Source organism: Henckelia pumila, chromosome 3, assembly GCF_033568475.1.
Source record: "Henckelia pumila isolate YLH828 chromosome 3, ASM3356847v2, whole genome shotgun sequence".
Taxonomy (NCBI): domain Eukaryota; kingdom Viridiplantae; phylum Streptophyta; class Magnoliopsida; order Lamiales; family Gesneriaceae; genus Henckelia; species Henckelia pumila.
This window is the reverse complement of record NC_133122.1, coordinates 109,111,418-109,127,889: the sequence shown is the minus strand read 5'-3', so window position 1 is coordinate 109,127,889 and position 16,472 is coordinate 109,111,418. Positions and strand designations below refer to the sequence as shown.

Below are 16,472 nucleotides of genomic sequence, written 5' to 3'. Positions count from 1 at the left end.
CCATGCCTAATTCTTTCCAACAACACATGTTGTACATTGTAAATGTATTTAATATCGCATTAACCCATTTGAGAAAGTATGTATCATAAATTATTTTGTTTAAAATAACGATTTTAACCGTATAAAATTTAAGATAATTTTATATTTTTGATTCTATATATATTTTTACCTATTTGCCTTTTTTTTCTTTTTTTTTTTTTCTTGTTTCCACTTTTTATTTTTCGGCGTAAGCGATGGTGACATCACATTTAGTACTTCTGATTTGGCTCATATAGAAGTTGGTAACCCTTGATTTGGTGTTGGAGCATGAACTCAACGTGGACTTACTACTTCTATCTCTTCCTTCTTCGTTTGACGGATTTGTGGTGAATTTCAATATGAACAAGATAAAGGCCTCCCTTGAAGAGATGGTCAATATGCTTGTAACATATGAATCCACTTTAAAGAAGGATAAACCGGTTTTCTTGGTGGGCTCCTCTTCTTCTGCTAAGAAGGGGCCAAGTACAAAGGGTAAGAAACGTTCTACCCCACCCAAGAAAGTCGAGCCCGAGAAGAAGCAAAAGACAAAGGCTTCAAACAATGGAAAATCCAAGGATGTTTGCCATTACTGCAAGAAGCCGGGTCATTGGAAGCGCAACTGCAAGGAATATCTTGAGCAGTTGGGAACTGCAAAGGGTATGTTCTATATTGAAATAAACATGTCACTTAATACAACTTCTTGGGTATTGGATACCGGATGTGGATCTCACATTTGCAATGATTTGCAGGTGATGACAAGAAGTCGCAGGCTTAGAATGGGTGAGACCCAGCTGAGGCTCGGGAATGGTTCCAGAGTTGAAGCTACGGCCATTGGAGATGTTTGTTTGACTTTGCAGAACGGTTTAAATTATTGTTAAGAGATGTTTTATTTGTGCCAGATTTAATTAAAAACATTATTTCTATTTCTATGCTTGATAGAGATGGTTATTCTTGCAATTTTGTGAATGGGATTTGCAATATTTACAAGAATGAATGTTTAATTGGAAATGGACAACTTGAAAACGATCTATACAACTTAAAACTAAAAGACGTTCCAGTGAATTATGTTGATAAACCGGCGACAACAAACAAAAGGAAAATCGATAGTCAAAACCCGGCAAACCTTTGGCATGCTAGGCTAGGTCATATTTCCTCAAGGAGGATGAACAAGCTAGTGGGAGAGGGCATGTTTGATATGTCTGATATTAATTCTCTACCTACTTGTGAATCCTGCCTAAAAGGAAAAATGACTAAATCTCCTTTTAAGGGGAAACCTGAGCGTAGTCAGAATCTGTTGGATTTGATCCATACAGATGTTTGTGGTCCATTTAGAGTAGGGACTCAACATGGCCACACCTACTTCATTACCTTTACTGATGATTATTCAAGGTATGGGTATTTATATTTAATGAAATATAAGTCTGAAGCATTTGAAAAGTTCAAAGAATTCAGGGCTGAAGTAGAAAACAAGCTAGGTAAAAGTATTAAAGCACTTCGATCGGATCGAGGTGGAGAATACTTGAGTACCGAGTTTTTGGACTATCTGAAAGAGAATGGGATTCTCACTCAGTGGACTCCTCCTATGACACCACAGCTTAATGGTGTATCGGAGCGTCGTAATCGAACTTTGTTGGACATGGTTCGATCTATGATGAGCTTCACTGAGCTTCCACCTTCGTTTTGGGGCTATGCGCTTGAAACGGCGGTATTGTTGTTGAACAACGTCCACACTAAAGCAGTGGACAAAACACCATACGAGTTATGGAATGGCAAAGCTCCTAAGTATTCGTACTTGAGGATTTGGGGATGTCCTGCTTACGTGAAGCGGACAGTGGGAGATAAGTTGGATAGTCGATCCAGCTTATGTTATTTTGTAGGGTATCCGAAGAATTCAATCGGATATTATTTCTATTATCCTGCTGAAACAAAGGTGTTTGTTTCTAGGAATGCCACCTTCTTGGAGAAGGAATTCTTATTGGATAAGAAAGGCGAGATGATGGAACTCGAAGAAGTTCGAGAAGAACCCGAAATACAAAATAACGATCCTACACCTCAGGAACCATTGCTGGACACGCCTGCACCTAGAAGATCCGAAAGGACTTCTAGACCTCCAGTTCGATATGGTCTTCTTCTTGAAGGGGATCAAGATGAACCCGACATTGGATGTGATCCAAGAAACTTCAAGGAAGCAATTTCTGATGCGGATTCGAATTTATGGCTTGAAGCTATGCAGTCAGAATTGGATTCGATGCATACAAACCAAGTTTGGTCTTTAGTAGATCCTCCCGATGGAATTGTTCCGATAGGGTGTAAATGGATCTACAAAAGAAAGCTTGGGCCTGATGGTAAGGTATTGACCTACAAGGCGCGATTGGTGGCTAAAGGTTATACTCAAAGGCAAGGAGTTGACTATGACGAAACCTTTTCACCAGTTGCAATGTTCAAGTCCATAAGAATCCTAATTGCCATAGCTGCATGGTATGACTATGAGATATGGAAAATGGATGTGAAGACTGCTTTTCTTAATGGAGACATTAAGGAGGAAATCTATATGAAGCAGCCTGAGGGGTACACATCCATAGGAAGCGAGCATAAGGTATGCAAGCTTCAGAGATCAATTTATGGTCTAAAACAAGCATCAAGAAGTTGGAACCAGAAATTTGATGAAACAATAAAAGATTTTGGTTTCATCAAGAACCCGGAGGAACCTTGCGTGTACAAGAAAGTAGTTAAGGATGCGGTGACATTCTTAGTACTTTATGTTGATGACATCCTACTCATTGGGAATGATGTAGGGATGTTGCAGTCAACAAAGATATGGTTATCAGGTAGATTTTCGATGAAGGATTTGGGAGAGGCATCCTACATTCTTGGGATACAGATCTATAGAGATAGGTCTAAGAGAATGATAGGACTCACTCAATCAACCTACATCGATACCATATTGAAACGGTTTTCAATGGATGGGTCCAAAAGAGGACATCTACCCATGTGTCATGGAGTTTCTCTATCCAAGTCTATGTGTCCCAAGACTGATGAAGAGATAGAGAATATGACACATGTACCATATGCGTCAGCTATAGGTAGTATCATGTATGGGATGATATCTACCAGACCGGATGTAGCATTTGCTCTGAGTGTCACGAGCAGATATCAGTCTAATCCTGGTCAAATGCATTGGAAAGCCGTGAAGGACATTCTTAAGTACTTGCGAAGGACTAAGAATATGTTCATGGTTTATGGAGGACGAGAACTCAAATTGGAAGGCTATACCGACTCTAGCTTCCAAAGTGATGTGAATGACTCGAAGTCAACCTCTGGTTTTGTGTTCATGCTCAATGGCGGTGCTGTCTCTTGGAAGAGTTCCAAGCAGGACACCACAGCGGATTCCACCACTGAGGCTGAATACATTGCAGCATCAGCTGCTGCTAAAGAGGCCGTTTGGATGAGGAAGTTCGTCCAAGAGTTGGGCGTCATTCCTGAATTTGTTGGTCCAGTCCCGGTGTACTGTGACAACACGGGTGCCGTTGCTCAAGCAAAGGAACCAAGGTCTCATCAAAGATCCAAACACGTACTGAGGAAATACCACATAATCCGGGAGATTGTGGAAAGAGGAGACATCATTGTCGAACGAGTGGCCTCTGCAGACAATATCGCTGATCCGCTTACTAAGCCCTTGCCAGGACCATTGTTTGACAAACATCGCGAAGCAATGGGTCTACGTAGTATGACTAGTTGGCTATAGGGCAAGTGGGAGATTGTAAGAGTGGGTGCCCAGTGAGCCAACTGTGTGGCTATGGGCTTTGATGACTCTTTGTATAAACAATCTTTTGTTTAATATTATTTACACTTTTATGGCAATGACTTTATATTACTTCATATTGTTATATTGTGATATACTATTGTTGTTTTGATAAAGACCTTGAATATACTATAGTGTATGTAAGATGTGGTAGAACATGGAGATGTCTATCATGAAATACATCTTATAGTCACTGTATATTCTAAAAACCGTTCCTAGTCGATTGAGCCGTCCGATAATAAGGATAAGGATCGCTCGAGTTTGAGACTAGCATTTGCGATGCGGAGTACCACGTTTCATTGGTAGGGAACATGGAGATGTTCGAAGCATGCAAATGGATATTCATAGGATGAATAATCGAACTACCCTATCCGGACTTTCCAAGTGGTTATCACTTATTGAGTGGATAAAGTCCGCGGTTTTGGTTGTACACCATTAGTCCTTACGACTTGAAACATCATGGAGACACTATATGCTAGTGCTGTGCTTTGACTCGCTTACCGACTCTATGGGGGTCATCAGGTGTCGAGATTGGGTACAGTTACGACACATATAGGAGTCAATGCATTGTTGTCAAGGATTCACCACATACTTGCGAGTGTGGATATCCTATGCGATTTGAGGAGATATTAGTGTGACAAATCTCTGGCCAGAGTACTTGATGTGATTTAAGAAATGGTTTCTTAGTAGCACATGCGATGTCACTAATTTGATCTTCAAGATGTATTGCATAGTTATCGAATCTTGAGCGACTCTCGATATACCAATGGTTGTTGATTCGATCGGGATATTTGGATGAAGGGACCGTACTGTACGCTAACCAAAATCTACTGGTTCTTGTAGGCACTATCAGTGATACCTAGGGAATCATGGGGCGATGTTGCTAGGCGCTTTACCATGATTCGTTGGGCAAGTCGGAAAGTGTTGTTCCGAGTCACAAGGAGTTGTGAGCCCACGGCTAGCTGTATCCCTGAACCATTGAGGGTCACACAGTGTAATGGAGTTTTAATCCCCGTTGAGATAGTTAAATTTAAAGAGTTAAATTTAATGAACTAAGGGGTTGGACTTCTTAAATAAGAGTAAGGGAGTAGGATTTCCTAAAATGACATAGGGATGGACATTTTAGGAAACCACTGAATTCGGATTCAGGAAAATTTATTTTGACTTTAAAATGTGCAGAAATGGTTTCTGTGCACATTGGTAAAATCGGTTTATCAATCGGAGTCACGATGAATTTTATATTAATTTCTGAACGAGCGGGCTTTGCTTGTCGGGCCTCAACTTATGACTAATGGGCCCTAAGGTGTTAGTGGCCTGCATTATAAATAAGTTATTGCAGTACAGAAATTAGACACAACAGGTCATTATTTTTGAGACAGAAATTTCGAACCCTCCTCTCTCTCAAAAAGCAATCGGCCGACCCCTCCCTACCTCTGCCCGAGAAATTTCGGTCTGTGATTTTGAATCGCAGTCAGGAATAACGAATCAGATTCGTTTAATCTCTTCGCAGAAAACTTCTGATAGATTTTCTAGTGCAATCTATCAGAGGGATTTAAACCCCATTCGTGGACCTGATTGAAGGAGTTCATCAGTTCCTGGGAGATACAAGAAGCGCAGAGAAATCTGTGTGGTGTCCATTAATCTCGCTTCGAGATTGAAGGTAAAATTTAATTAATTGTTATTTGAATTTTACACACACAATAATTTAATCGTTGAATGGTTGATACCCACACCATGGAATTGTTCCATGATAAAAATTTTAAACTTCCGCTGCACCGGGTATCAATCGTGATTGATCTGAGAGCCCTGTTTTCCAACAGAAAATCTATCAGAAGTTTCTACGAAGAGAATTAACGAATTTGATCCGTTAAACCAGACTGCAAATTCAAAATTCACAGGCTGGATTTTCCCGACAGAGAGAGGGAGGGGGCGGCCACTTTAGAGAGAAAAACAACTAGGTTTTTGAAAATTGTGACCTCTGTTGTATAATTTTTGTACTGCAATAACTTATTTATAATGTGGGCTGCTAACAGCTTAGGGCCCATTAGTCATAAGTTCAAGCCTGACAAGCAAAGCCCGCATGTTCAGAAATTAATATAAAATTCATCGTGACTCAGATTGATAAACCAATTTCACCAATGTGCACAGAAACCATTTCTGCATCTTTTAAAGTCAAGATAAATTTTTATGAATCCGAATTCAGTGATTTCCAAAAATGCCCATCCCTATGTCATTTTAGGAAATCTTACTTCTCTACTCTTAAATAAGAAGTCCCACTTCTTTGTTCATTAAATTTAACTCTTTAAATTTAACTATCTCAACGGGGATTAAAAATCCATTACTCTGTGTGACCCTCAATGGTTCAGGGATACAGCTAGCCGTGGGCTCACAACTCCTTGTGACTCGAAACAACAATTTCCGACTTGCCCATCGAATCATGGTAAGAGAGCCTAGCAACATCGCCCCATGATTCCCTAGGTATCACTGATAGTGCCTGCAAGAACCAATAGATTTTGGTCAGCGTACAGTACGGTCCCTTCATCCATATATCCCGATCAAATCAACAACCATTGGTAAATCGAGAGTCGTTCGAGATTCGATAACTATGAAATACATCTTGAAGATCAAATAGTGACATCGCATGTGCTACTAGGAAACCATTTCTTAAAACACATCATGTACTCTGGCCAGAGATTCGTCACACTAATATCTACTCAGATTGCATAGGATATCCACACTTGCAAGTATGTGGTGAATCCTTGACAACAAAGCATCGACTCATATATGTGTTGTAACTGTACCCAATTCCGACACCTGATGACCCCAATAGAGTCGGTAAACGAGTCAAAGCACAGTACTAGCATATAGAGTCTCAAAGATGTTTCAAGTAGTAAGGACTAATGGTGTACAACCAAAACCGCGGACTTCATCCACTCGATAAGTGATAACCACTTGGAAAGTCCGGATAGGGTAGTTCGATCATTCATCGTATGAATATCCATTTGCATGCTTTGAACATCTCTATGTTCCATACCAATGAAACGTGGTACTCGGCATCGCAAATGCTAGTCTCAATCTCGAGTGATCCTTATCCTTATTAACGGACGCCTCAATCGACTAGGAACCATTTAGAATATACAGTGACTATAAGATGTGTTTCATGATAGTCATCCCCATGTACTACCACATCTTACACACACTATAGTATATTCAAGGTCTTTATCAAAACAACAATAGTATATCACAATATAACAATATGAAGAAAGATAAAGTCATTGCCATTAATAAAAGTGTAAATTATATTAAACAAAAGATTGTTTATACAAAGAGCCATCAAAGCCCTTAGCCACAAGATGGCACACCGGGCACCCACTCTTTCATATGCCCCAACTTGGTGCAATGCACACATACAAACAAAGCAACAGCCGGATAACTCCGGTGAGAATAAATCTCAGTATGAATAACATGTATATACATAATTAAAGCATATTGAATCTATATGCCATAATAATCTACAATCATAAAACATGTAATAACATGTAAATCATAGAATCATAGTCGACCCTTAAATTCTTAAAGCATAACTATTCATCTAAGGTAATCTCATACCAAGCATATAAACACATTCACATCTTGAATGGAATATAATAATATGCTAGCATATATAAACGCATATTCTAAACCATAGAAATCTCTAGGTTAATGCATAAATGCAATGCATGTGTCAAGGAATAGGCTATCAAATCTAATATCAATAAATCGTAGTTCTGGGATCCCGGGAAATAAAATATTTAACCGACCACCGACTCTCCCAATCGAGGTGGTTTTAAATATCTCAATTCCCCTTACTTTGGTGCAACTATAGTGAGTCATCTAGCTCTGGAAATAAATTTATATTTCGTGCCATGAGTCATCTGACTTTGGAAGTAAATGTACATTCCATGCCACTCAACTACAGTTCTCCAAACGTCATCTGCACTCTAGGCCTTTCAACCCTCTGTGCTTTTCAGGCTAGAGTTCAAGATGAATGCAACATAATCTGGATGCATCAAATCATACATAAGCTAAAACAACATCTTGAACACATCAATCATATAATCATATGATCATATAATCACTCAAAGATACCAACAAATCTGTAAGCATCACATGGAATACGTAAAACATGTTCAATACAGAAAATAATATAAATCAAAGAAGACAAGTAAACATTTACATAAATATGCTAGAAATTCAAGAAGATATCTTTCTTGAATAATCTATCCCATTTATGTAACCGTAAACATTAACGTATATTAAACATGCATTTATGTGATTTTAGGCAACTCGATAATCAGAAACAATCTCGAGTTATTCTGCCCATCTTATTAATGTCTATTCATACCTTTCGATCTCGAGTTTAGATGATCCAAGTCTGGACAACGGACATCAAAGAACTTCTATCAAAATCTGCTCAAATCATTACAATCATTCAAGAAAAACTAGCTTCACACCTTTTTCAGTCTTTCTCGGTTCAACGGCGAACTTCTCGAGCTCGCCGACTCGAAATCGATATGTTGCAATTCAAATCTGAAATGCATTGATATATACTTGAAGATGAGCTTTCAATATCATTTCATTCTTATTTAGGATCAAACAATCTAATAATGTGATCCCGTGACCGGAATTCAAACCGACGGCATAACGGATCAAAACCGGAAATTCTAAACACATGAATATCATCAATACTATGATCTCAACATGATAGCATCACCAAATTAGCAGCACAATCTCGAAATCATCAGCCCTAAAAATTCAGAATTTCGAAAATTCTTTCAAAATTGAAATCATGTTCAAACGACGATCTTTTCTTGATCCGTCTTAGATATGCTATCGTCGTATATGCTACAACATGTTTATTGAAACGACCAAATTTTCTACAATAACATATGTAGAAAAAATATTTTTTTTTATATCCTAAGTGAAATAAATGTACATACATGCCCATACATATATGCACAACAATAAACAGATTTAAAAATAACTTAAATAAAATGCAACATTTTATACTTAAATATCTGAGTCAAACTTAAATAAAATACTGTCAAAATAATTAACTTAAAAGTTTGCATGCAATAAATTACTTAATAAAAATAGTGTTAAAATTTGCCACTGAAAAGACTTAAAAGAAATAAATAAATAACAGAGTTTAAAATTCTTAAAAATATTCATAATGACTCAAACGACGGCTGCGGGGGATCACTGCCTGTCCGCTCATACGTCCTCGCCGCCGGTAGGTACTACATCTTCCTCTACGTACTCACCTGCACCATATAAGTGTAGTGAGCCTAGAGGCCCAACATGCTAACATAACAAGGATTAAAAATAATTTATATAACTGAAATACTAATACATAACATATACATGAATGAGAATGCTTAAAAATCGTGAATCATAACTTAAAATCTTTCTTAAACTTGATCTTAAATATAATCATATAATACATACATAAACATTGTTGAGCATAACATTTTTCTAACATCGCATGGTCATATCCATAGTGTAACCTTAAACTTAAATGGTTCGACTGATCAGTCTCTTAAAACCAACGTACGCGGCGGTGACGAATCACCTCTTGCTGGTAGTAAACTACCCTTAAATTGACAGTAAACTGCCCTTAACATGTGGGGACTTGCCCCCTTAAATTGTCACACTACTTCAACTTCCAACATAAAATTATTTTCTTGCTCAACCTTAAACATCAAATCATGCCATAAAATTATTTCATGAATGCATGCACTAAAAAAATATGTCCGTAATATATATTTAATTAATTTTTCATAATATAATATACTTATACTTAAAATAGACTTTATGCATAAAATAATTAAATATATATTCCGGACTTAGTTAAATTTTTTTTTTATTGGTTGGTCCAGACTGCTGGTCACTCACTCTAAGCCCATTATACTTAAATTAAATCCCAATAATCATATCTTAGCCCAAATAACTTAATTAAACTTAACTGGACCTAAATAAAATATTAAGCCCCTTAACTTAATTAAACCCAATAAAATTCTAGACTGTCCCAAAAAAACATTGACTGGCCCAAAAATATTCATGGGCTCCCAAGCCCATAAAAATCATTGGGTTAACTTAAATAAATTATTTAAGTCCCAAATAAAATTATTTGGAGGCCCGAATAATTTTCTAACTAATTATTGAAGCCCAAAATACACTTAAACTATTAAATACTTAACAATTAACATACCCGAGCCCGGCCCACCTAACCCGAACCCGGACCCGGACCACCTGACCCGACCAACTATGACCTAGACCCGACCCAGACCCCCAGGACCCAACCTGTGATGACCCGAGTTCTAATCTCTCATTAATCTCATTAATCATTATTAAACCATGTTAGACAATAATCAAAGTCTAAACAAAAGAAAAAAAAATTTTTTTTTAAAAATAAATTGCTCTGCGCACGCGCGGGCATCACCCCTCGCGCGCGCGCCGGCCAATGGGACCGAGGCCCCCTGGCTTGGCTCGCGCGCACATCAGAAATATCAGGCACTACAAGGCGATTTTGAACATAAAGAAGATCATCTCGAACCCGGTATTCAGATACATGCCCTGATCTGACTTTCTCAATCGAATTCTGTATATTCTGATCAAGTTTCTGAGCATCTCGAATTCTTACCAATAAAGCTGGTTCAGCTTTCATTTGATAGAGTCGAAGAGGTTGATAATTCGTATCAAATACTAACCCAGACAGACAACAGTCTTCAATCAAATTTGATACACCAATCGTCGATAAGGACAAAGAACATACCTTTCGACTAAGTGCATCTGCTGCCGCATTCGATTTCCCTGGATAGTACTTAATCTCACAATCAAAGTCTTTAAGCAAATCAAGCCACCTCCGCTGTCTCATATTCAATTCTGACTGTGAAAATAGATACTTCAGACTCTTGTGATCAGAATAAATCTCAAACTGCTCCCCGTACAGATAATGTCGCCAAATCTTCAAAGCAAATACAATGGCGGCCAATTCAAGATTATGAATCGGATATCTGGTTTCGTGAGACTTCAACTGTCTTGAGGCATAAGCAATCACATGTCCTCGCTGCATCAAGACACACCCTAATACTCGATGAGATGCATCACAGTAAACAGTGAAACCACCAGTACCTGAAGGAATCGTCAAGACTGGTGCACTGGTCAGTCGTGTCTTCAACTCAAGAAAACTAGATTCACAAGCTTCAGACCAGACAAAAGGAGCATTTTTCTGAGTTAACTGAGTAATTGGCTTCGCAATACTGGAAAAATCTTTGATAAATCGACGATAATACCCAGCCAATCCCATAAAACTCCGGATCTCAGGAACAGATGTCGGTCTTGACCAACTGATCACTGCTTCTACTTTACTTGGATCCATAGAAATACCATTTCCAGATATAATATGTCCAAGAAAGACAACCTGTTTCAGCCAAAACTCACATTTCGAAAGTTTAGCATACAATTTCTCGGCTCGTAAGGTTTTCAAAACTGTTCTCAGATGTTCAGCATGATCAATCAGATTCTTGGAATATATCAGAATATCATCAATAAAGATAATTACAAAATCATCGAGATACTTCTGAAACACACGGTTCATCAAAGCCATGAATACAGCTGGAGCATTCGTCAAACCAAACGGCATAACTATAAACTCATAATGGCCATACCTGGTTCTGAACGCAGTCTTAGGAATATCAGAATCCCTAACTCTCAGCTGATGGTATCCAGATCTCAGATCAATCTTGGAATACACAGAAGAACCCTGCAACTGGTCAAATAAATCATCAATACGAGGCAAAGGGTATTTGTTCTTTACCGTAGCCTTGTTCAGTTGCCGGTAATCAATACACAATCTCATTGATCCGTCTTTCTTTCTGACAAACAGAACTGGAGCACCCCAAGGAGAAACACTGGGTCGAATGTATCCCTTGGCCAATAAATCTTCTAACTGTTCTTTCAACTCTTTTAATTCCACTGGTGCCATTCGATATGGTGCCTTCGAAATCGGTGCAGTTCCAGGCATCAGTTCAATGTTGAAGTCAATCTCACGATACGGAGGTAATCCTGGAATCTCATCCGGAAAGACGTCCGCAAATTCACTAACCACTAGCAAGTCAGCCAGGTTCGGGCTAGTTTTCAACGTATCCACCGCATAAACAAGAAATCCCTCTGCTCCTTTCTGCAAAAGTCGGGTCATAGATAATACAGAAATAAGAGGAATCTTAGCACGTGAACCCTTACCATAGAATTTCCATTCTCCAGCCATCTCAGGTCTGAATCTCACTACCTTCTGAAAGCAATCGACGGTAGCTCTGTACTTATTCAGCATATCAATCCCAATAATACAATCAAAATCAGACATACCAAGTACAAAACAATCGATCTCAATCTCATTACCCTCATACTGTAGTACACAATTCTTTACTATCTGAATCGAGATAAGACCCCTCCCCAAAGGAGAAGAAACAGATACTACAACTGGTAATGACTCAACAGGCAAAGAATGCAATGCAACAAATTTGGCAGATAGAAACGTATGGGATGCACCGGTATCAAACAACACATAAGCAGAATAACCAGAAATAGAACAGTTACCTACAATCACATCATCAGGTGCTCCCTGTGCCTGCTCCTCAGTCAAAGCAAAGACATGAGCCTGCTGTCTCTGAGGCTGATTGCCTGCCTGACCTCCACCTGGTCGAGTCTGCTGCTGTGGATGTGCTGGCTGGAAAGAATGAACAGAAGAGGCCTATCTTCCAGGTTGAGCCACTGATCGTGATGACTATGCACCTCTTGCCTGTCCAGTATTTCTCTGAGGACACACCCTTGCAAAATGACCCGTCTGTTGGAATATATGGCACCTCCCAGATACACCTCGGCACTGATCGGTTGGATGATTTCCACCACAACTGTTGCAGAACACTCCTGACTTCTGCTTCGTACCACTGGAACTCGAAGAACTGCTCCCAGACTTCTTAAACTGTTTTCCTCTTGCTTGCAAGAACCCTTTCTTTCCACTGCTACTACCACCTTCAAATCGAAAAGACTGTTGCGGAGTTGGAGCTGCAGGTTGTGACTGTCTCAGAGGTTGTGCGGTATACGAAGCTCCTCGCTGCTGTATCAAACCAGGTTCCGCTCCCTTGGCACTGTTCAAGGCATCAGCAAAGGTATTCGGTCGCCTTGTATTCACCAGTGTAAAAACATCCGGACTCAGGCCATTGATAAACTGATCAGCCATAGCCTCGTCACTGTCAGCAACATGTGGAGCAAAACGTAGCAATGTAGAGAATTTTGCAACGTAGTCTTCGATATTCAAATTCCCCTGTTTCAGATTTGCAAACTCAGCCCCTTTATCCTTGCGGTAAGACACAGGAAAGAAGCGTTGGTAGAACTCAGTTTTGAAGACATTCCAAGTCAGTACAGTTCCTCTACGCTCCACAGCTCTTTTTGTAGTGAACCACCAGCTCTTCGCAACTTCATGCAACTGGTGCCCAATCAATCTAACTCTCCGTTCATCCCCATAGTCAAGTGAATCAAATAGCATCTCCATATCATCAAGCCATCCCTCGCATTCAACAGCATTTTCTGTACCTTTCAAAGTAGGCGGCTTGTAGAATTGGAAACGTTTCAGAAGTGTTTCCATAGGAGTTGCTGTCATATCAGTCATATCTCTTGACGTACTTCCCTGTTCATTACTCGGCACTGCAGTAGCTCGAGGCACTATCGGTGTAACAACTGTCGGTGGAGTATGAACTGTCTGTTCTGGCAGAGGAATAGGAACCTGTGGTAGAGTAGGAACCTGTGGTCGAAGAGAAGGTCTTCCTGGTCGTCGAGACATATCTGATTATCAAAATGGTTAGGATACCAAATCATTAAATTATCTCAGTCCTCCTCTGATCATCTTACCTCTGATCAAGACTCGGTTCTGATTCAGGTGTAAATAAAGAATCGAAGAACAAGTACTCAACAAGACATGCTTCCAATCAAATCCGATAATCAGGTAGCATATCATAATTAACAGATCACATGCCTCTAATCATTCCAGATATTCCAGTAAACATGTGTCGTTAATTATAGTACTCATACTTTCAAATAAAATAAATACAATACTGTAATAAATTACTTGAAAGTAAATCATGTTATCATTTAAACCATGTAATTCAATCACGTAATTAAATCATAGCATAGATCATAAATAAGTAAAGCAGATGACTCGATCTACCCCACTCATTGTCTATCTAAGTCCAGAATTGTCTTGCTCTGATACCACCTGTTGTGATGACCCGAGTTCTAATCTCTCATTAAACTCATTAATCATTATTAAACCATGTTAGACAATAATAAAAGTCTAAACAAAAGAAAAAAAATTTTTTTTTTTTTAAAATAAATTGCTCTGCGCACGCGCGGGCATCACCCCTCGCGCGCGCGCCGGCCAATGGGACCGAGGCCCCCTGGCTTGGCTCGCGCGCGCGCGAGCAGGAGCTCGCCCGTGCGCCAGCCAAACCAACAGAAAAAAATATGGCTCAGCTGCTGTCAAAAACGAGATCATGCCTATGATTGATTCAAGATCATGTCCTACCAAAGTCTAGACATGGTTTAATCAATCATAACATCTAACATGCATTCTAACATGCTATAATTGTTAGGAATAAACCATTCCAAGGCTTTACAACATAATCATAATTCTCATAACATGCAATAACATTGTCATATATCAAGTTCAAGACACCTTATGTTGATTCAAGGATTTACAACATATTTCCAATCCTATAAACATCAACAAAACCACAACTCAATCATCTACAAGTCTTGGTACAAGTATCTTCTAACATGATCATGTTTAAGACTCAATAAACTTCATGACAGCACACATAACTCCTAACTCGGATCCTCACGCTATATCGATTTCATCCCTTGTTCTTTAAGTCCGCCTTTGCCCGGTTCCACTTCCTCCTATTGCAATGACACATACAACAAAACAATAGCCGGATAACTCCGGTGAGAAATAGATTTCCCAGTAAAAGCAACTAAACATGCATAATCAATATCACAATCATGATATAGAAGTAAATACAATGCATGCTTTCAAAACAAGGTTCATTTCGTCATTCATCGACTGGGATCCCGAGAAGAAGATATCATAGCTAATCCACCGACACACCCTATCGAGGTGGGGCTACTATCTTGCTCCTCTAGACTTTGAAGCCATTATATATGTAGTTCAGACACTAGGCTAAAACAACCACCCAGGCCATACATATACAATCCCTCAAATCGTCTATTCGAACGTGTCCGTTCATTTCAAATTCAAGGAATAAGTCATCAAGATGAATGCAACATATATCATAATCAAAGCATTCATTATATCAAAGACTTATCCAAGTAATCAAGGTAAAACACATAAGAGCACTTAAGCAAACAAGTATGTGAATTGTGGGAACTCGATACAAACCATCTCGAGTTGTAATCCCAATCAAATAGTAGTCCACTTTTACCTTTCAAATGTGATGTCTAGGATGTCTTTGAGCTTGTCCAATTCTGTCCAAGATCAATTACCAAACACAACTCAAATTCTGTTCAATATCAACTCAACCTTCCACAAGAACTTCAAAGGAAACTCAACCAACCTTGTGTGTTCTTCTATCGGTTTCGAATTCAACGTTCTCGAGTTCACTTGTCCTGTTTACACACTGAAATCATAGCATAACAAACAAGGAATCATCAGCTAATAGTTCAACAACTTCAGATTCCAAGAACAATAGCAAATCATTTCGATTCAAGAGTTCGACGGCATTTCGGTATTACTTCGGCGATCCCGAACAACTCTAAATCATTTCTAACATTCATATCAGATGTTCAACAACTCAACTCAACATATCAGCAAGTATATATCAATCGAAACATATCTGGAAATCATAAGGACATGATATACACATCACTCTTTAACCAAACTTCAAGAACATCAAAGCTAGAAGATCAAAACCATCAACTTCATTCCAACTTCTGATCCCTGTCCATTTCGAATTCTCAAACCAACATTAAAGACAGAAAAACTTACATCAAATCGAAGGTCTTGTCGAGAGGATTCCAAAACATCTTTCGGAATCGAATTCGGATAACCGTAGCTCAAGATATAAGGATTTGAAGATGAAGATGAAGCTTGAAGATCTCTTGAAAGTTGCTCTCGGTTCTTTTCTTTCCTTGGGCTGAAGAATCTGATGGAATTGTAAGATAATTACACGTGACTAAGCCTAGGAATAACAAGTGTCCCACTAACAATCACAATTTTGCACTTTAGCCCCTCAACTATGCAATAATTGCAATTCAGTCCTTAATTCCTCCATTCATTCAATTTCAATCCTAATCAATTTAAGAATATTAGAATTTAAATCAAAACTCCAAATATTCCCAAATTAATTATTCTCGGATTAAAATTAAATATTTTCGGGCGTTACACAACCCAACCCCCACCCATAGCCCAACCCGATCCCCCCCTTTCCCTTTTCCCCTCGGTCGCGAGCAGCAGCCCTTCCAGGGCTGCTGCCGCCTTGCTCCGGCCATGGCCGGCCGGAGCGCTGCCGGCAAGACCTTCCCAGGGTCCTGCCGTTCC

At 39.1% G+C, this 16,472-nt stretch overlaps 1 long non-coding RNA gene across 1 annotated transcript; it reads right to left on the bottom strand.

Annotated features, from left to right (window-relative positions):
• Nucleotides 1-14,545: 14,545 nt before the first annotated feature.
• Nucleotides 14,546-16,050, bottom strand: LOC140893589 (uncharacterized). The gene is made up of 4 exons (XR_012153209.1): nt 15,921-16,050; nt 15,490-15,552; nt 15,358-15,400; nt 14,546-14,815 (listed from the first exon to the last, which is right to left on the bottom strand). It is a non-coding gene; the product is annotated as an uncharacterized lncRNA (long non-coding RNA).
• Nucleotides 16,051-16,472: the final 422 nt, after the last annotated feature.